The 22,824-nt window shown below is 40.6% G+C and overlaps 2 long non-coding RNA genes across 2 annotated transcripts; one reads left to right on the forward strand and one right to left on the reverse strand.

Moving 5' to 3' along the window:
- Positions 1-1,078: 1,078 nt before the first annotated feature.
- Positions 1,079-21,886, reverse strand: LOC117519230. Its single transcript, XR_004563216.1, has 3 exons — positions 21,874-21,886; positions 3,714-3,718; positions 1,079-1,161 (listed from the first exon to the last, which is right to left on the reverse strand). It is a non-coding gene; the product is annotated as an uncharacterized LOC117519230 (long non-coding RNA).
- On the forward strand, positions 4,990-21,644 carry LOC117519232. Its single transcript, XR_004563218.1, has 3 exons — positions 4,990-5,004; positions 18,643-18,647; positions 21,198-21,644. It is a non-coding gene; the product is annotated as an uncharacterized LOC117519232 (long non-coding RNA).
- Positions 21,887-22,824: the final 938 nt, after the last annotated feature.

Raw genomic sequence — 22,824 nt, forward strand, 5'->3', positions numbered from 1 at the left:
AGAAGTAACTGTAAAATATAACTGTATAGACTAACTAATGAAGTAACTTTCCAAAGTTACTTTCCCCAACACTGCTGATTACAGACCTGCAGCGGGTCTGTAATCAACTTTTCTGCAGCGCGGCTTTGCTTTGAACCTTGAACCACTCGAAGCAGTGATTCCTCTACGATTCGTGGATTCATTGTAGCTTTATCCTAATTTTTCCCCGCTAAAACCCTGAAGAGCATATGTCTGTGAGTAATATTTAATATTTTTATGTTAAACCGACCTGTTATGGTCTTCTGAAACAGTTGATAGATGTATTTTATAACTTAAAAACGGGACCGATGCTAACACGTTAGCATGTCTATGGTGTTTATAATGTTAAAGTTAGCATTAAGCTGTTCGCATCAGCACGTTTGTGTTGATTTGTTTTCTGTATAATTAATGGCTCAGCGTTTGTTGTTGTAAAAGAGTCAAATTGTAATTTTTTTAATTTATTTTTATTCATATAATATAGCAACAACAATAATAGTCTACACAATAGACAATAACAATAATAGTCAATAATAATAATAGACTAATAATGTTACAATACAATTTTAGAGAAAAAGACAAAAAGAACCTAATGAAACAAAACACAACAGAAAAGATAAAACCATGTAACAATGAAAATACATAAATACATATAGAACTAAATAAGTGTTTCCTGTGAACACCTAGTGAGTAGCCTACTCTCATTTAGGTTTTGAAACCTTGTTTCTGACGTATTTTTGTGTGATGTGCACAATTTTCAGTACTTTGACTAATACTACCAGTCATTTACAAGCCTAGATAAAGTTTAATATAAAAAAAATCAGTCCGTTTTTGATTATTACCATTTACTTGTACTTTTACTTTCGATACTTGAGTACATTTACTGTAGTTGTACATTACTTGTCATACTTAAGTACAATAAATATTAGATACTTTAAGACTTTTACTTGAGTAGCATTTCAGTCGGTTACTTGAACTTACCAAAGTCATTTTTTTTAATGGGTATCTGTACTTTTACTTAAGTGTGATTTTCCGGTACTTTATACAACACTGCACAGAAAGAATTCAAAAATAAGGGAAATCTCAGAGAATTCGCTGTAGGACAAGTTGTGCTTGTTAGAAACTACAGGGGAGGAGAGAAATGGGCTCTGGGCCCAGTTACTTATTTGGTGTTGGTGAAGGGAACATGTATCAAAAGACATGTTAATCAAGTGTTGGAAAACAAACAGAATGCAAACTCAGGATGTGACGTAAATAACGATGATGCTTCTGAGTCTGATTTTGTTTCTGATGTGGAGTTGGACTGCAAGAGACAACTGAGTCTCAGGTGGAGAAGGAAATCTTAGGTGGTCTGCTTGGTTCTGGTCATATTACGTTTACGCTGTGAAACTGCCAGCCACTTTGTTACATCGTCATTAACTTCTCTATCCGGTACAACATACGAATCCACTGAATCAACTGCTACACATCTATCGCAATAAACAGCTTTATCTCAAGGGTTTAAAGCCTTGTAATAAACTTTCATTGTCTATTTTTTTTCACGCACCAGCCGCATAGTAATCCACGATGGAGACGGGAGCAGAGTCATTATCTATCAAAGTACCCACGTTTCCTGAAAGCAACATCATGTGAGGACTGATTGCTCTCCTGTCACTCACAATTCCACGCCCCTCTCAGTTGAAGCCACGCCCTCCCACGCCAGAACGGGGCCAAAGGTTTGAAACTGAAAAAATAAGATCTGAAAGTGAAAAAAAGATCTGAAGGTGAAAAAAAGAAATATGAATGAAAATAAATTATTTGATCAAAATAATTACAGAGCTGAATCAAAAATTTATTTAAACTGAAAAATATATATATCTTACACTTGTTGTTTTGATATTACTTTTTAAATGAATATAAAATTCAAGAACAAACATTGAATTTTCAGTTTCAAAATGTATTTTTTTTAATCTTTTTTTTTATTTTCAGATTACAAAACTTTTGGCCTGGATTTAGCTCCATACACCCTTCACACGTAACACAAAATGCGTAGAACCCGGAAGACAATCTGCAAACCAAAAATGAAAAGGGGAACCATTAACCATTAAGTGGGCACCATTAACCAAAAAATTTACTTCGATAACAGATAACCAGATAACTGAAAAGTTATCTTTGATAAAGATAAAATGATGAACCACCCAAAAATGTATCAGAAGTTCTAGATAACCGATAAATTCCAATGGTACATTTGCAACTACTAACAAGCTGAATTTAAGTTTTAACACAACGAGCGCTTCTGGTAGCATCAAAAGCGACAACAGACCCAAGCAATGAGCCCGTACTTCTGTCTTTGAACATCCTGCCCCTGCTGGAAGCTCTTCTTTACTACATGGCTTCCAGCACAGATGCAAGCTGAGCAGAGCCACAAAGCTCAGCTCTCCACCCAGTCACAAAGCTCCCATCAGGTGGAGGTCTTGGAAAATAAAGCAATGCTGAGTTATGGTTTGGTGTATAAATAAAATGAATAATGATAGAATAACTCCATTAATGTCAATTCTGTCATTTGTACAAAGTTAAAATATAACACATATCTTTTAATGTTGAATAATGCACTAATTCTGACGTTTTGTAACACAGACAGATCGCAAAGGATTCTGGGTAAAATGTGCCTCCGCTAAACACTGATTGGTTGAGTCATTCATTATGTAAACCAACACGTTAATGTGACATGTGTCGTGTGGTGTTTACAGATAAATGTGCTTTTGAAAAATATTCCATTTTTTTTTATTTGTAAAAACAGGCATTTTTACGGAGCCCTGGAAGTGTCATCACAAAATGTTTTGGATGTGGAGAGAATGTGTGCTCATTTTATTATATTGTGCGCACGTTTTATGATGTCGTGCGCACATTTTATTATATTGTGCACACGTTTTATGATATTGTGCACACGTTTTAAGCATTGTTTGAGTAAAACAAGGGCATGATCTACTTAAACGTGGCCACAATTTGTGCACTCAATATTGTCTTGACACATAAATGTTGGCTATTAGCCAACAAACCAGGAGACAGTGTAATACATTTCCCCATTAGAAATGGATCTGGTCAGAGTGTATCATCATGGTTTGGGTGCACAAGGACATACAGAGAACTCCAGATGCCCAGCATGACATCATCTGGAGTTTAAGCACATTAAAAAGGATGCTGAGGGCAAAGCATCTTCCCATCGTGAGGATAACAATTGAGGTCATATTATGAAGTTCATTTTGAATGAAAGGAAAACGTGCGCACATTTTATTAATTCGAGGGCTCAATTAAAGGAAAACGTCCACACGAATTATCAAGGCCAGGACAACGTGCGCATGTTTTCTTAATTTGAGAGCACGTTTTATTAATTCGTGGGCTCAATTAAAGGAAAACAAATTATCATGGCCAGAAAAAATATCACTTTAAGTGACCTCTCCCGGGTTCAGAAAAAAATATAATTTTAAGTACTCCCATCGAGAGTTTTTGTAAATTAAGTTTGAAAAAAAGCTTCTGTTTACGTTTTGCTTCTGGAAACACAAGTCCCGACGTCTGGTTTTTGAATGTACAATGGGTGTGACAACATACAGTGGGGAAAATAAGTACTTGACCCCCTGTCAGTTTTGCAGGTTTTCCCACCTACAAAGAATGGAGAGGTATGTAATTTTTATCGTAGGTACACTTCAACTGTGAGAGACAGAATCTTAAAAAAAAATAAAAATCCAGTAAATCACATTGTATGATTTTTAAATAATTAATTTGCATTTTATTGCATAAAATAAGTATATGACCCCCTAGAAAAACAGCTTAACAACTGGTACAGAAACATTTGTCTGCCATTACAGAGGTCAGACATTTCCTGTAGTTCTTGACCAAGTTTTCACACACTGCAGCAGGGATTTTGGTCCACTCCTCCATACAGATCTTCTCCAAATCTTTCTGCTTTGGAGTTTCAGCTCCCTCCAAAGATTTTCTATTGAGTTCAGGTCTGGAGACTGGCCAGGCCACTCCAGGACCTTGAAATGCTTCTTACGGCGCCCCTCCTTAGTTGCCCTAGCTGTGTGTTTGGGGTCATTGTCATGCTGGAAGACCCAGCCATGACCCATCTTCAATGCCCTTACTGAGGGAAGGAGGTTGTTTGCCAAAATCTTGCAATACATGACCCCATCCATCCTCCCTTCAATACGGTGCAGTCGTCCTGTCCCCTTCGCAGAAGAGCACCCCCAGAGTATGATGTTTCCACCTCCATGCTTCACGGTTGGGATGGTTTTCTTGGGGTTGTTCTCATCCTCAAAGCATGGTAAGTGGAGTTGATTCCAAAAAGCTCTATTCTGGTCTCAATTGACCACATGACCTTCTCCCATGCCTTCTCTGGATCATCCAGATGGTCAATGGTGAACTTCGAATGGGCCTGGACATGTGCTGGCTTGAACAGGGGGACCTTGCTGCCCTGCAAGTTTTTAAACCATGACAACATCATGTGTTACTAATGTAATTTTTGTGACTGTGGCCCCAGCTCTCTTCAGGTCATTGACCAGGTCCTCCTGTGTAGTTCTGAGCTTTCTCAGAATCATCCTTACCCCACAAAGTGAGATCTTGCATGGAATCCCAGACTGAGGGAGATTGACAGTCATCTTGTGTTTCTTCCACTTTCTAATAAATAATCACAACAGTTGTTGTCTTCTACCAAGCTGCTTGCCTGTTGTCCTGTAGTCCATCCCAGCCTTGTGCAGGTCTACAGTTTTGTCCCTGGTGTCCTTAGACAGCTCTTTGGTCTTGGCTATGGTGGACAAGTTGGAGTGTGATTGATTGAGTGTGTGAACAGGTGTCTTTTATACAGGTAACAAGTTCAAACAGGTGCAATTAATACAGGTAAAGAGTGCAGAATAAGAGAGCTTCTTAAAGAAAAATTAACAGGTCTGTGAGAGCCAGAATTCTTGCTGGTTAGTCGGGGTCAAATACTTATTTTATGCAATAAAATCATACAATGTGATTTTCTGGATTTTTTTTTTTTTAGATTCTGTCTCTCACAGTTGAAGTGTACCTACGATAAAAATTACAGACCTCTACATTCTTTGTAGGTGGGAAAACCTGCAAAACTGACAGGGGGTCAAATACTTATTTTCCCCACTGTAAATCGTGCGCTCTGAACTTTTACACTGTGTGGTTCTGTGATACAGTTTGAGCTGTAGCTGAGTACAGTGATTGAAAATAGATCAGCCCAGCTTCAGGGCCAATACTGCCATGAACACTACTGGCCAGTAGATGGCAGTAAAGACCTTGAAAACTTGCCAAAACAAAATTCCACATAATCCGTGTCTGCTACATTTAAGATGTGTGGAATTGAATAAATACAGACACAATAATAACATCTGTAAACCCAGAGAATATATTTTACAAGAGTTTTAGGCACTAGAGTTTAATGCTGTTGTCTGTTGAGCCTGATCAGAGTGTCTCAAATGCATTTCTCATGTTGTGAACGTACTGAGATACCCATAATGCACCTGGACACAGCATGTCAACACTAAAACCTTAAAAATTAGCGCATTACTTTAAAACTAAAACATATATCCGATATTTTCACTTTGTAAAACTTCAGACATTAATTTAGATAACTTGTCTGAAATTAGTTTGGTTAAAAGTTGAACCATAAGTTAAAAATGTATGCCTCTGGATGACTTGGGTGATATTGTCCTCATATCAGTATGGGGTTAAAAGAAATGAGGTTTTTTGGGGGCCCAGTTCTCCTTTCTGTGTAGAGGATAGAGCGTTTTTTTCTTGAAGCAGCTTTTCTCTGTTTTGCAGAGGGTAGAACTACACATGAGCTATAAAACATTTAACAGGTAGGTGCTCAACTGATTTTAAATTTTATAAACGTTTGTAGCTGTTCGGCTTTATTTACCATGTCATCGTCTAAAAATTATCAGACAAAAATTTATCGCAAGATAATTAGTCCAATAATGGTGTTTAAAGTTATCTAAAAAGATAATCCGATAATGAAAACATTATTTTCTATAATTTTCGTAACTGTGCCCACCACTGGGAACCACGAAACATTCCACTTGATGTCGGGAGGAATGCACGTTCGGACAAGCATGTGTTCTTTCCTTCTTGTGTAGAGCTTTTAACGTATGTTTATAACAGATTTAACTTCTTGTTATAATCCTTCAGGTGAGCTGCACTCTGATGTGATCCGCTGACGTCATCACTCACTCTGTTCAGTTCTTCTTTACTCGATGAGCTGAAATGTTCAAAAAATCTTTCAAGCATAAATGTTGTGCTATATGGTGCGATCTAATTGCCAACACGATGTGTAGCCCAATATATGGAGTAAAGAAGTGAACAGAGCGAGTGTTGACATCAGTGGATCACATTAGACTGCAGCTTGTCTGAACATTATAACAAGAAGTTAAATCTGTTATAAACATAATTAACAGCTGCACACAACTGTTTTACCAAACCATGACACTGTAAACATGACAAATAATTACCTTTTTAGATGGCTCAAAATGATTTCTGCAGCTTGTTAGGCATGTGCCTGCATGCACGCATGAATGGCTGAAGCTGGAGGGGTCCTGTGTGATTCAGGGAGTGATTACAGCCGTTTTCAATGGCCAATTTGCAGAAAAAATAATCCGACAAGAAATAATTATTTTATATACACAGAGTCCAGCGCAGAGTGCGTGGCAGCCGGTAGAACAAAGAATGGTGTCCAGCTGTGAACACAGCGGGTGGGATCATCACAAAGACGTGCGTGCTACTGCATGTCAGGGGGCCTTTAGTCAGCTCTCCTCTGCCCCGCTGAATCCTACAGTCAGACGCGCGATCAAGTTTGTGGGGGCATGGCTTTGGACGAAGCACTGATGGGGTAGGGGGGAGGGGGTGGAATCTAGAGGAGGTGCTACTTTCAAATCTTCCTAGCTCTCTTGCTAGCTCTCCGGGACTACCAGCTCCAGCTTTAAGCACTTTGGACACCATCTGGTGCTGCAAAGCGCTTTACAAATAAATGCTGATTGGTTGATTGATTGGAGGTCATGGAAACCGTCCTGGCAGCATCAGGTGTGAGTAGACAAAAAAGGACAATAAAACCTCCAGACAGACTGAACTTATGAGGTAAACCGGGAATACTGCACAAGAGTGTTTATAAAAAACATGAGTGCATTTTGCTGGTGGAGTCATTGGTGAGCAGGCAGGTGAGAGACTGTATGGTTCTCTCAAATTCTAATAAAGTTCGCAGTGTTCTTCCTAAAACGCAGCCTTTATTTGGACAACGTGCACCCGCATTCTTCTTTTTCTGTTGAAACACAGCAACATGTTGATATAATCACCCACCACTCTCCTCTGTTTGCGTTATTCGTTCACCAGATTGATGCGCCTAGTGCCTTCTCTCCAGCTCTGTTTGTGTATTCTTGACTTGCTTGCCTCACATGTGTTACGACTACTACCTGCCTGTATCCTTGACCATGCCTTTGCCTGATGTTTTTGATATTGTTTTTCTTGTTGGACTGCCTCTCTGTGTACCTCCTGTCTGCCTCCCTGTTTACTGTTACAGGAAGCTGCTTTTACTTACAGAGCTTGTTGTCTGAGTCCTGCATTTGCATCCAGCATAACCTGTCACCTAGACCTGATAGATCAATCTGGCCAACGATGGGCAGTGGACTCATGCCCTGCGTGATGAAGGGCATGATGTCACCTACCCCGTCTACCCCGTCTGTTGTTCTACCCTGTCAGTGCTCCATTCTGATTTAGTGTTACAATATGAACTTATGTCCAGTATGTTTCCATCTGACAAGACAAATATAGCATATATGATCTCTCACCTGTCTGGCCGGGCTGCTGCATGGGCAGCCACGGAGTGGAGCCGTCTGTCGCCATCTTGCTCCTCCCTACAAGCATTCACCGCAGCGCTCCAGCAGGTTTCCAGCACACATCACCGGGGTGCGAGGTGTAGCTACGCTGGTCTGCTCAAAAAGGACAACACGCTCCTTACTGATGTCCACAGACATTTATTTCTTTATTCAGCTCGTGTAACAGCCATGGAACAACCGTGGGTAACACCCGTGGAACACCGTGAAAACTAAAAAAGACAAAATGCTACATTTAAACTCATATTCATAGACATTAACCCTAAACTCCCGTGAGGCCATTTGTGAGATCAGGCCCTGTCGTTAAGTGGTCGTTTGAAGCTGTCCCTTCAAACTTTGCAGAGCAGTCAAATACCACCCTGATCTTGCCTGGTTTTCTCGGGTGATAAACACCTTGGTGTGGTATATACCAGACATTTCCTATCGTCGGCTTTGAGTCTGTCTTTTCAGCATCGCCATCTCTGAAAACTCCTTCCATGAACTTCACATAGTCATTTTTAAACTTAGGATCTCTGTCCAGTTTCCTTTTGAGGTGCTTCAAACGAACCAGAGCCAGACTCTTGTTGTTTGGGAGTTGGGGGCGTGCCTTAAATGGAAGGGGCATTTCAAGATGACCATGCTCATTTTGATGGATCCCTTCTTTTAGGATTTGGAGGAATTGGATATCCTCTTGCGATATATCACTCTCGTTTGGTTTGGTATCTGCAAAATCTGACTCGAGTACTTTAATAATGGCAGTTGGGGTTACGGGGGGTATCTCTTTCACAGCCACACGATGACATAGACCAGTTACATTGCTTGCATTTGCCAACTGTGGTGCCCCTCCTACAATGCTCCAGCCTAGGTCTGTTCTGACAGCATAAGGCTCGTTGTCATCTCCAGTGATGACCTGTCTGGGAGATAGGGCTCTGGAACAGTCGTAGCCTATCAGCAATCCAACTGCACAGTCCATTAAAGGGGGAATCTCTTGAGCAATGTTTGCGAGATGTTTCCATTTGCTGGCTGTTTGACAAGTAGGAATGTGTGTGCGCTCAACTGGAATGAAGTCTCTTGTGTAAGCTGGAGGTAGGTCAATGCACGTATTGGAGAAGAATCCTCTGACCTTAAGTCCTTGTGCTCTTTGACTCTTCACAATAGTGTCCCTTTTGACCATAATTGCGAGCTTTAGTTTTACTGGCTCTAACACTGCCTGCAGCTTTCCACACACTTCCTGATCAACAAACGTTTGGGTGCTTTGCGTATCTAATAGTGCATACACCAAGGTTTCACTGCCAGGAGAATTAGTTGACGAAATCCACACTGGCACAATCATTGAGGTGCTTCCATTCTTACTTCCTTCCACTGAACAAGAGAGTGAGGCCATGTTCTCATCTGCTGTAATTTGTACAGGTTTGTCTGCTGGAGAGTGATCTTCATGCACAGGAGTTGGATGGCTTCTTTTGCATATGCTGCACGTGGCTCTGTTTTTACAGTCTTTAGAGATGTGACCTGTCCTCAGGCATGCAAAGCACAGTTTGTTTTCATGTACATAGTTTTTCTTATCATCCACAGACATTTCTGTTAGCCTTGGACATTTATGTATGGTGTGATTTTCTCCACAGCAAATGCACTTGCTTGTGCTGGAGTTTTGTGGCGGTATGTCTCTTTTCTTTTGCTTATCAGTGTCTCTTATCTTTATTTCCTCTATGTCAGACTTAGCTGTGAAGGTTGCAGTGTCTGAAGCCTTTACACGGGTGACAAAGGCATTTGCTTTTGTGCGTTTTGTTTCTCTCGCTAGGATTTCTGCAGGTGGCTTTAAAGCGTGTAAGGACGACACTGGGTTACAGGCTATGCGTGGCTCCTTAGAGATAAAGGAGGCAAAGTCTTTAAAGCTTGGATAGTTCTCACTTTTATCCAGCTGTTCTGTTACATAGCGATTCCACCTGGACGTTATCCAATCTGGGAGTTTGACCAACAACTTCTGGTTCTCCTCACAATCATCTAGCACTTGTAGACCTTTTATGTGAGGCATGGCATTGCTACATGTTTGCAGGAAATCACTGAATTCTCTCAGTTTGACATACTCTTTTCCCCCGATTTTTGGCCATTTGTTGAGTTTCTCTCTGAAAGCACGTTGCACTACAAATGAATGACCATATCTTGCATTGAGCCTATCCCATGCTTCCTTATAGGCTTCCTCATCTTTACGGTAGAAACTACCTTCAAGAGTAGATTTAGCTTCTCCTGCTATGTATTTTTGCAGATAAAATAGCGTGTCTGCAGGATTTGAGCATCGTCTCTCTATTAGAGCCTTAAAACTTGTGCTCCACTCTATGAACTTTAAAGGTTCACCGTAAAACACAGCAGGCTCTGGGGCAGTTAACCGAGTGAGAGCTATTGACTCTTGAACCATCTGTACAATGGCTGACTCATTTTTTGTGACTGGCTGATCATCACGTTCAATGTAAGAGGTGGACAGCGTAGGGCTTAGTTTGCCGTGTGCACATCTCTCACTTTTTTCTTTAATCTCCTCTTCTGTGTAGACTTTCAGCTTTGCCTGCATTACTTCAATGTCTCTTTGGTTTTCAAGTTTTTTCAATTGTTGACGATGAGCTTCAATAGCTTCTTCCAATTCCATTTCGACTTTCTTTGCAGCTAGTTGTGCGGCCGTCTCCGCTCTCTTGTTTGAGATGCTAGGTGACTCAGAGAGATGGTCAGAATGAAGGCTGTGTGTAGTTACTCTGGAAGCAGTAGATCCATATATTGATCTGGCATATTCGTTATCAAGGAGCATACGTAATCTTGCCTTTTCTGCTACAGCATCAAACCCATTTTCTTCTTCTATTAGTCGTAGTCTCATTAACCGCACCAAGTCCAAAGTTACAGCAGAGCATGCATCAACTTTCCTCCGAATTTCTTGACTTGGGGCTGCTTGCCTTCTAATGTTGTCATAGGTTTCTTTCAATTCGGAATCAAGCATTTCAACATCATCCATCATGTCACACAAGTCCTTTCCTGAGCATGCTTCCTTTAATCTTGTGCGAGTATCTCTTACTTTAGTTTTCCACTTGTCATAGAGTGATTGGAACTTCTTTTGCTTTTGGTCTAACTCCTGTTCCTTGAGTTCTTGCATTTTAGGTGTAAAATGTCTTTCACGGGAGGATTTTCTTATTTCTCTTCCAGACTGATCAGTTATAGCGTACATTTCCTTTGGTCTTACAGCTGCCTCTGTATGTACTTCCCCTTGTTCTTGGGGCTCATGGTCGATTTGGTTATCATTTTGTAACAAGGAATTGTCATTGGAAGTCATTTTGTATTTTTCTTGCTTTATTTTCTGTCGTTTTGTTATTCATTTGACTCTTTATTTATCCATCAGTAGCTCTGGCCATTCATAACTACACAATTTGCCCTTAAGATGCGCATTTGCACTTGGTCTTGCAGCTGCAGATGAAACTTTGAACTCTAAAGCCTTGGCTTGCTGCAGGATGCGAAGAACTCTGGCGCCGCCTTGTGGGTGCAGGACGAAACAGCCTCAGCACGATGGATCAGGTCACGTTTTCACTGTAGCTACGCTGGTCTGCTCAAAAAGGACTTCACGCTCCTTACTGATGTCCACAGACATTTATTTCTTTATTCAGCTCGTGTAACAGCCATGGAACAACCGTGGGTAACACCCGTGGAACACCGTGAAAACTAAAAAAGACAAAATGCTACATTTAAACTCATATTCATAGACATTAACCCTAAATTACACATTTCGGCTGTAACAAGACAAAACAGCATTATAAAATAACTTTTACCGTGTGCGCCTGTTTGACCAGCAGTAGAATGATACCATAAGCAGATTCTGTGTCTTATATGAGTTTTACGTGCTGCTCTGACTTTCCTTGTCCCCTTTTCTCTCCCGCTCTACACATATGCCCTTCCGGGTCGAGCAATTACGTGGCTCTTCAGCACAGGTAATTTCAAAATAAAATAAACATCTTAAGCTGTAAAGCCGTGTTACACATAGCCTTAAATAATCGTGCAGTTATTTACCAAAATGAACAAAGGAAATTTTGTATCATATTCCTGTTGTCGTGGTAACCTATATACAATTCATTTTGGCGTCAGTTACACGAGGTGGCGCACTCCCTGTTGAGGGTCAAGCAGGGCACTTGCCGAGTGGCAGATTGCGCAGTGGACTTCCGCATCCTTGCCACCAAGAACGAGTGGAATCCAGCCACGCTCCAAGACGTTTTCTTCCAGGGGCTGGCTGCAGAGGTTCAAGACCAGCTTATTGCCACCGAATTGCCAAAGGACCTGGACGAGTTGATCGCCCTGGCAATCTGGATTGACCGTCGTCTGGCGGAAGGCCCTCGCCCCGGTGCGCTTTTCCATCACACCCAAGTTCAACCATGGCCCACAACTCCGACGTCAACACTGCACATCCTGGGACCGATGAACCGATGCAGCTCGGCTGCACGCACTTATCTTAGGAGGAACGACAGCGCAGATGGGACGACGGATTTTGTTTTTATTGTGGACAGTTAGGTCATTTGATTTCTTGTTGTCCGGTCAGGGGTGCCTCCGCTAAGTCCCGAGCCTCCATACAGGTGAGTCACAGTACAATTTCTCCCTTGGGATCTCAGAACGTAATTTCTGCTCAATTGGAATCTCATCACAACATTGAATCAGTGCATGCATTTGTGGATTCTGGCTCTGACGTTAATTTGATGTTATTCTCTCTCGCCAGGTCCCAGCACCTTAGATTGTTTCGCTTCGCACGACCTCCGGTGGTCAGGGTGGTGGATGGTCACGAACTCACTCTGTAATTCTGGGGCACCCCTGACTGCAACAGCACAGTCCCAATTTCAATTGGGCGAACGGTACGATTACTGAGTGGGGTTCTTCGTGCTCTGGGAAGTGTCTAACCATTCCCAAGCCACTGTCGTCATCCGTATCTTCAGATCTGGCCGAGGTTCCATTGAGCTATCATGATTTAGTGGCTGTATTTAGCAAGGCTAAAATTAAGTCACTCCATCTCATCGTGCATATGACTGTGTCATCGATTTGTTACCTGGGGCCAGTCCCTCGCGGGGGGAGTTGTATTCTCTGTCCGCTCCTGAATGCCTCACCATGCAAGTATATGTGCAGGAGTCACTTGATGCTGGGTTAATTCGGCCCTCTTCGTCACCAGCAGGGGCGGGGTTTTTCTTTACTGAAAAGAAAGATAAGACGCTTCATCCTTGTATTGATTATCGGGGTTTGAATGATATGACAGTAAAAAACCGTTACCCCTTACTATTGATGTCATCTGCTTTTGAGTCAGTAAAGGGCAACAAAGTATTTTCTAAATTGGATCTTCGTAACGCCTATCATTTGGTCAGGATTAGACAGGGTGATGAGTGGAAGACGGCGTTTAACACTCCCACAGGTCACTATGAATATCTGGTGATGCCATTCGGGCTGACTAATGCGCCTGCCATCTTCCAGAACCTTGTCAACGATGTTCTGTGGGAATACTTGAATAAGTTCGTGTTTGTGTATTTGGATGATATCCTGATCTTCTCTCCCGATCTCGAGACTCACACAGAGCATGTTCGAGCCATATTACAAACTCTCTTGCAGAACAAGTTGTATGTCAAGGCTGAGAAGTGTGAGTTTCACAAATCTACCGTGTCGTTTCTAGGGTTCGTTATAACTGAGGGAAGGATTCAAATGGATCCTGACAAGGTGGCAGCGGTCCGTGAGTGGGAGGTGCCTAGTAGTCGCAAGGACGTTCATAGATTTTTGGGCTTTGCTAATTTCTATCGAAAATTCATCCCAAATTTCAGTTTGGTAGCTACTTCACTCTACAATGTGACCTCATCATTACAGATGTTCAAGTGGACTTCGGAATGTGACAAGGCCTTTAGAGTCCTAAAGCAATGGTTTACCGAAGCCTCCCTGCTACTCCTTCCTGACCCCGCATGGCAGTTTGTGGTGGAGGTCGATGCTTCGAATATTGGTTTGGGAGCTGTCCTGTCCCAGATGTGTCCTGCAGACAGATGGTTACATCCATGTGCCTTTCTGTCCTGCAAATTGTCTGCTGCAGAGCGCAGTTACATCATCGGCGACCGGGAACTGGTAGCGGTCAAGGTGGCCTTGGAGGAGTGGCAACACTGGCTTGAGGGGGCACAGATGCCGTTCTTAGTTTATACAGATCTTAAGAATTTGGCTTACTTACGTTCCGATAAACAACTTAATGCCCATCAGGCTTGTTGGGCTATATTTTTCAGTCGGTTCGATTTTGTAATCACTTACCAGCCCTGGTCGAAGAACGGAAAACCAAATGTGTTGTCTAAGCAGTATGATGACCCAAATACACCATCTGATCTGGGTAATATTTTGCCAACCACGTGTTTTGTTTCAGCTATTACCTGGGAAATAGAGTCTCACATTAGTGCTGCACTTGTGAATGAAACCATTCCGACCGACTGTCCTGCCGATAGATTGTTTGTTCCTGGCCTCGGGAACTGTTAGTGGTCAAGGTGGCCTTGGAGGAGTGGCGACACTGGCTTGAGGGGGCACAGATGCCGTTCTTAGTTTATACAGATCATAAGAATTTTGCTTATTTACGTTCCGATAAACGATTGAATGTCCATCAGGCTCGTTGGGCTATATTTTTCAGTTGGCTCGATTTTGTAATCACTTACCGGCCCGGGTCAAAGAATGGAAAACCAGACGCACTGTCTAAGCAGTATGATGACCCCAATACACCAGCTGATCCGGGTAATAGTTTGCCATCCATGTGTTTTGTTTCAGCTATTACCTGGGAAATAGACTCTCACGTTAGGACTGCACTTGTGAATGAAACCATTCCGACCGACTGTCCTACACATTGTTTGTTCCGGCCCCCCTTAGAGGGGAAGTTATTGAGTGGAGCCATACTAGTCGATTCTCCTGCCATATGGGTATAAAAAAAACCTTGTTTTTTCTTCAACAACAGTTTTGGTGGCCACGTATGATCAAGGATGTTACTGAGTTTGTTAATGCCTGTCAGATTTGTGCCATGCACAAATCCTCAACTCACCCTCCTGCTGGTTCATTGTTGCCTCTGTCGATTCCTAGACAGCCTTGGACTTATAATTCCCTGGATTTCATCATGGACTTCCTTCTTCCAAGGGACACACAGTAATCCTGACTGTTGTTGATAGATTGTCCAAAATGTGACACTTTGTACCTCTGTCTAAATTGCCATCCACCAAAGAGCTAGTGGAAATTATGCTGACATGTTTTCTGTCTCCATGGTTTCCCACAGGACATTGTCTCCGACCAGGATCCACAGTTTGTTTTGGTATTTTAGAGGGAATTCTGCTGTCTCCTTGGGGCCACCTCCAGGGTGCCATCCCCAGGCTAACGGTCAGACAGAGTGCTTTAATCAAGAATTGGAAAAAGGTCTTAGAATATTATGTTTGCAGCACCCTTCCACCTGGTCTTCACAGCTAGCTTGGATAGAATTAGCACACAACAGTTTACCATCTGCATCTTCAGGGTTTTCTCCATTTCATGTTGTTTTCGGTCATCAACCTTCATTGTTCTCCCCCACTGTTCTGTGGTCCCTGTTTCCATCGCCCCTGAGTCTGGTCATTCGGTGCCAACTAACTTGGGAGCGGGTGCGGTGAGCCCTCGCTCGATCATCTGGCCTTTACAAGGTGGTGGCTGACCATAAGCGGTCAGTCGCTCCAGCCTACACGGTTGGTCAAAGAATCTGGTTGTCTACTCGCCATTTACACCTCTGTGGGGTTCTGTCCAAGTTGGCTCCCAAGTTTGTTGGTCCCTTCCCTGTATCTAAAGTCATCAATCCTGTTTCGGTTCAGCTTGTTACCCAGCTCCATGCGTATTCACCCTACGTTCCATGTTAGTCACATTAAGCCGTTTAAGTACAGCCCTTTGCCTGATATTTTTGATATTGTTTCTTTTGTTGGACCGCCTCTCTGTGTACCCCGTTTACTGTTACAGTAAACTGCTTTTGCTTACAGAGCTCGTTGTCTGAGTCCTGCATTTGCGTCCAGCCTAACCTGTCACCTAGACCTGATGCAAAGAAATCATTTATGCTTTTGCTCTCAACCACAACAATAGGTGTTGTGCTGTTATGAAGACATCAATGGCAAATGAAAGATTTTCTCCTCTGCCTGCTGTTGGCATATTTTTTCCCAAAGGCGATAGGTTACATGTGTAGGTCTGTGGATACTTCTATTGAACAGTAGCCTAGGTTTGTGTGTGATTTTGTTCATTCTGCATGTAATCAGTGACTGTGGCAGCTATGTGTGCGTGCGCCCGTGAACGTGGCCGAGGTGTAGTAGAGACCTGTTGGGTCACACAAGCCCTTATCACCCTCATAAAAATGCCAACCTCCCACATAGTACCTGCAGGAACATGAAAACCCTCTGGAACTGCCACTGTGGCATAAGAAGTTGTTACAGTTCTGTTGTGATGATTTTTTCATTAATACCTGTGTTTTTCCTTAGTTGTAACACTAACAACTGCCTACTTGATCCATGCAATAAGTTATTACCTTGAAAGATTTTTTTTAAACAGAACATGAATTAAAGTGAAACTTATGTTTTTTTTTCACATAACCGATGATATGACTTAAGATAAATACTTTGATTTGCTTCGAGACATAACATACAGCATGGTAATCTGTACTGTCTGAGGATTTGTGTGCTGTTAAAGAGCCATCAAACATCCCTTGTGTTTGTCTGGTGATTTTTGAAAAGTCTGTAACGGACTCATAATGAGGACACAAAGAGTTAAATTCAGTATTTAAAAAATAACACATATTCTTGTATTCTGAGTATGTTTCTAATTAACCTTATAATGCCTGACCCAAGAAATGTATGTAGCAAAAATGATTATAGGGTTAGAATAAAAATCATATTGACATATTAATTAAAATGAAAAAAATGGTTGTCATAGTCTATATATGAACATCCAAATATTCACTCAAATCATGGTATTTGTCAAAACAATACCTTGCTAGGTAAGAAGCTATCTTTAATTTATGATAATGCGTACCCGTTTTCTTCTAAATCTGTATGGAGCCTTGTTTCTGCTATGAAAAGTCCGCAACTCCAGAAAATGCAAAACTTATATTATTTTAATAATATAATAATAAATATTATATATGTAATTTTTTTTATCTGATGAGAATACTTCGTAAAATTTTCAACAGATATCCTTAAATAACTATATTTTACATAGGACATAAGTTGAAAAAAATGTAACATACCTTAAATGACTGTTATGTGCCACTGAAGATTCTGAATCTATGAGAAGAAGATAATCCACAAACACTTGTCCAATTTTAGTGTGTAATACACCAAAAAGCATCTCTCCTGGTATTTAAATGTGAACTACAGTGAAAAAAGAGGGATATACTGTACCCATCCTTTACCGGCAGTCTAATTGAGGTATTCTTTGTAAACAAATTTACAGAGTACTGGAACTGTATTTCACTTCACCACAAGAGGGAGCACGATAAAACCTATGACATTTATGTTTGGTGCACAATCATCTTTGTTTTAGTTACTTTGATTTGTTTGTTGGTCTGTTATACGACTATTACTACTACTACTACTACTACTAATAGTAATGTCACTACAAAATGCTTCATACTAAAATAAAATAAAAAACAAAACTAACAATTAACAAAAAGGCACAAAATGAAAAGGTAAATAAAACATATGAATGAAAATAAAATAAAAAGATGAGCTACAACAAAGACAGTGGACGAACAATAATCAACAATGAAAGGGATATGATTGAATGTATCAGAAATTTTTTCTGATAAAAGTAATTTTTATAGATGGATTTAAAACACTGACAGGTGAATTTAAGACGGTTGAACAGGCACTTCTTCCAAAGATGAGGGTCCCAAACAGAAGCAAACAATCAAACAACCTCCACACCCAAGGATCTTAGGCTGCACTGTCGTGAAAGGGTTTATGTGAATAATAATGGTGGCACAGTGGCTTACTGGTTGGCACTGTTGCCTCACAGCAAGAAGGTTGTGGGATCACGTCCCACCTGGTCCTCTCTGTGTGGAGTTTGCATATTCCCTCTAGGTACTCTGGCTTCCTTCCACTTCCAAACACATGCAGGTTAGATGAATTGGTGACAAAATGTGACTGTAGGTGTGTGAATGTGTTTTTCTAGTGCACTGCTCAGGGTGTACCCCGCCTCACGCCCCGTGACTGTTGGGTTAGGCTCCAACCGTCTGGGACCCTTGACTGGAGTAAGTTGGTATCAAAAATGAATGATGAAAAGTTCTGATTTTGAGCTACACCATTTATGCTCCAGGTTTCTACCTTGAGATCACATAGATCATTAAACTAAGGTGTGTGCGGGAGACAAGGATTTATACTAAGCGGCGCAATTGAATCCAGTAGTTGTAAGATAATCTCACCAAATTTGCACCACAGATAGACATTAGGCCATAGAAGACTCCATTCAACTTTGGAGTCAAATTCTAGCTCATTTCTTAAATTATCGCCATTTCGAGGATCATCTCAAATCTGCTTGATGGATCTTGAGAAAATTTAAATCACATGTGATTTTTGTATAAAGGAAGACCCTGTTAGTGTTGGATGTTGGGAGTGATCTGAGTCAATGTGCAGGTTCTGCAGCAGAAACATACATCATCATGATGTAAAACCAAGATCAGCAAGACACTATTTTGTTTCAGCTTGTGAATTAAACATCACATTGCAATTGGATCAGTATGCAATTACTGCATTGTGTTGGGAGCCAGGTAAAGTCCGGGTCATGATGTGAATCACATATCTTGAGTCTTTACCAATCCTTGGCAGATGTCAGAAATCTCAGTTTGCTCTTGTTATTTGTAAGACTGGAGTTAAAAGGTATTAACTATTTAGGCAGTAGGCACAACTATGTTTTCTGAACCTGTGAAGTTAACTATTTTCACCCAGAATCCTTTGTGTCTCAAGAGCATATACAGACTGTTAAGACAAATCTGAGTGACATTCAAATTCTCCAAAAGGCACGACATTCCCCTTTTCAGCTTGAGATAAATATGGCTCATTTAAAGCGTTCTCGCTCAGCAAAGAATGAGAGGAAACATTCTGTTGTGTCCAAACAGAATGGGTCTTTATTCAGGAAGTGAAAGAAAGAAAGAAAAAAGATTTTATTCAACACCCCATTTAAATACAAAACAAACAAAAATAAAAATAATCATGATTATTTTGCATATCAAAGACCATTCAGTAATAATTACAATCCAAACACCTCATAAACCACTTTTGTGAATCTATACACAAACTCTGAATTAGAAATTAGTCACTTTAACAATAAAATTACAAATATTTAGCTTTAAAAATAATTAAACTCAAAATATCTTAGCAATTAGCATCTTAAAATTATATATAGTGTATTTCCACATAAAAATACAAAGTAATAAGAATGACATTTAATATGAAAAATTATTCCAAGAATTCTGCTACTCTTAAATTAAATAAATTTGTGGGATAAAACAAGATGAAACGGAAAAGAAATATGCATGAAAAAGTCTCTCCTTTTGTTAGCAAAACACTATCCAAAATAACTACATTCATTTACATCAGTACAAAGATATCTGGATTTAAAAATAGTTGCAATGAAAAAACGGGGTTTATTTTCTGACAGTAAAAAATGACACTGTGGATCAGAAATCTGCAAAATATGCAATGAAAAAAATAAATCTGCATTAAAAAGGTTTACACTGTAATTCTTACTTTTATACAAACATTAGAAACAGTATTGCACATCACAACACAGATTCGAGGTTAGTCAGCCTTTCAAAATGTGTTATATTCAAGTTTCAGAGCATCAGTGAGGACAGGCAGCTGGGGCCTCGATGCAACAGGGGACAATCTCAAGTGTTTTCCATGAATATAATAAAACCTTCATGCTTCCTTCCTTCAGATTTAATGTGTATGAAAATAAGAATGAATTCAATTGTACATTTAAAAAACGTGGATGTTGTCACTGATGATGTGATTCTTTGAACAGAACTTTTCTTTTGGGCATAATTTGCATTGGGGGAAATAAACTGTATAATAGTCTTATTTAAATAGAAAAATACAATCAAAATCAAATAGCTTTTTTATCTACAAAAATAGTGAAATAAATATGATTTTTACAAAAACAAAGCCACATATAGAACAAAGTAACAGTGTTCAACATAGAAAATAGAACTGCACAAAAACAGCACAAGTCAAGTGTTACAGGTGACAATACTCAAACATGTTGGCGTCTGACGCCACGAGAACTGGAGTCACGACATCGCTTGATGACTTTAATCTGCTCATCAGGATTGGCTGACCTAACTCCAAGCCCTCGCGGTGGCCAGGCGATGTTAGAATATATTAAAAAATATTGGATTTCTGCTCTACTCCTACAGCACATATAGCTCAAGACCACTGCTTCACGCTACATCTTAAATAAGAAAGTACGAAAAATTTAAACTCAAGAAATCATTTGCAAAATTATAAATAGCTGAAGTATCATAGAATCCGTTTCTGCACTAAAATCAGTTAAAGGGACACATTTTCATAACTGTTCAAGCAAAAACCAACCAACCAACCAAACAAGCAAACAAACAAACAACAAAACAAAACAAAACAGTACCATCAGCTTACAGTTTGTAGCCTTCTAGCAACATATTAGACTGGCTTATGTGTGTCTGTCCATCCATCTTGAGCTAGATCTCAGTGGATTTCCTAAATATACAGTATAATGCAAGTACATTTCCTTGGAATCATGTGCATCATAATATAACCAATTTATGGCTGTAAAAATTTAAAATTTCTTACAGGAAATTTTGATGTGAAGATTTATCAGCTGGTTGGCTGAGATGCCCAGTGAGGGATATGAAATAAATGCGACTCATCTTCCTTAGATACAATGAATGTGGTCAGTTAAGGCAAGTCCCATACTCATTACTCAACTTTGGGAATGCCATAGGTAGAGTAGCATCCCAGGGCCACGGCGTGATCACATTGGGTGGCTGGTTCTGTCCCTTGCTGCCTTAAGCCCCATTCTCATTTTCACGGATCTACATCATAGACGGTTACCATCTGAAATCTCGTCCACAGCGTCTGTTACGAACTGGAATATTCCATCATTGTGCAGTAGTCTTGTTGTAATGGTAGCGAAATTTTCAAGATGTTTGAAAATTCCTATTTTTATCATTAGTTTTCAACACACTTTAGTCATCATTTGTATTGCGTGGAAGCTGTTACGTCGTCATAGATGCCGTGACATCACTGGGTGGTTAATAAGAAGCTCTAAGGTTATGCTGAACAGGCGTTCCAGTGCTTGTCACACCATGTAATAGATAACATTCGTGAGCAAATGTGACCTTCACACACCAGTTTTTTCATGGTTATACACCATGAGCTTTGAGGAAACCTACCGGTATATATGAAAGTGAGAATGGGGATTTAATAAACTTGTGCAGCTGAAGTCAATCAGGTTCTCTGGGGAGGCATCAAGTGCCATTCTCAGTTGGGGACGTGAACTGGAAACCTTCCACTGAGGTCAGTGTTGAAACCACTGAGTCACTATGCTCCTCGATGTGGACAAAGATCGATTTAAAATAAACACAACATAGCCGGGCTGCGACCTCAAATATGGGATGCTCTTTTGGACTTGAACAATTACAATATAGTGTCCCTTTAAGGGGTGAAAAGGAAGAAACTGAGCGGGATTATGGAAGAGTAGTGCATAATTATTATATAAAAAAGGTTATATTGAAGGGCCAGTGATTGAAAAGGATTTGTTAAACAAATCAAAATATGTAACAACAAAAAGTACACAAACATAGAGTCTCAGTTACACTAAGGTTTTGTAACAGTACACGCTTGACGCCTGAACACTGATACCCAGGGGCACACACAAGGGCGTGAACACAAACCATGACAAAACAAGAGCGACACATTTGTATCGTACCAAAAGGACGGCCGGGCCACCAGCAGCATCCTGCGCTCACAGAGAGATTGTCCCGAAAGAGTTTTTAAGGGTGACATACGTCAAGTCACAGTCCAAACCAAGACACACACAAACGAAACCCAAGACTATCATCTCTAGCAACGCCACAAGACTAAGTCAACATCCTCGAGACACAGAACATCTCGAGGAGGCGTGTTACTTCATTTTCCAGTAAAAAGGAGCAAAAAACCCCCCCAAAAAACAAAAACAGGCTGCAGTTTACCTGCTTTCATGTAGCTGCATCCACACAGCAAAGCCCGCCAGGTGCACCCAGTGGATACAAAACGAGCAGTTTGCTGTAGCAAATGCTCTGAGGACGCTTTAGAACATCCTTGAGTCTTTTCTTTGCCTCTGCACCCCGAGGTGTGGGGCACACACAATATCCAATGAACCCTACGTGACGATATGGGACAGGAAGGGTGAAGGCAGAGTACTGTGAGGTTTAAGTCTCCTCTACGTCATCTTTTGGTAACTAAACTAGAGCCTCAGTCTAGACTAATAACAGTCAAACAGCACAGCAACGACACAAACACAAACCACTGAACACCACTCTGGGTTTTTTTTTGTCTGTGTTTTTTTTGTTTTGTTTGTTTTTGCCATACAAATCACCATGTCACAAAATGATGGTGTCCTCTAAAATCTACAGAAGAACCAATAACCACTCTATGTATTGATAAGTATGTAAACGGATCAAACAACAGATACACACCGATGCATGCAAGTTTAAATAGTTGACTTATTTTGTCGGATATTTTTCCCCTCTTAGGCATCTCTTTAAAGATGGTCATGCTACTCATAGAATTTCATGTTGTGATCTTAATTACAATTATTATGTGTATTTTTTCCCTTTCACCTCTATCCTGCATGCTATTTGTGGAGCTAAGCCTATTGTCATAATAACATGCACTTGAACCCTTTCCATGGCGATGGGGGCCATAAGTGTTTGAGTGCA

This window comes from Thalassophryne amazonica, chromosome 10 (genome assembly GCF_902500255.1).
Source record: "Thalassophryne amazonica chromosome 10, fThaAma1.1, whole genome shotgun sequence".
NCBI lineage: Eukaryota > Metazoa > Chordata > Actinopteri > Batrachoidiformes > Batrachoididae > Thalassophryne > Thalassophryne amazonica.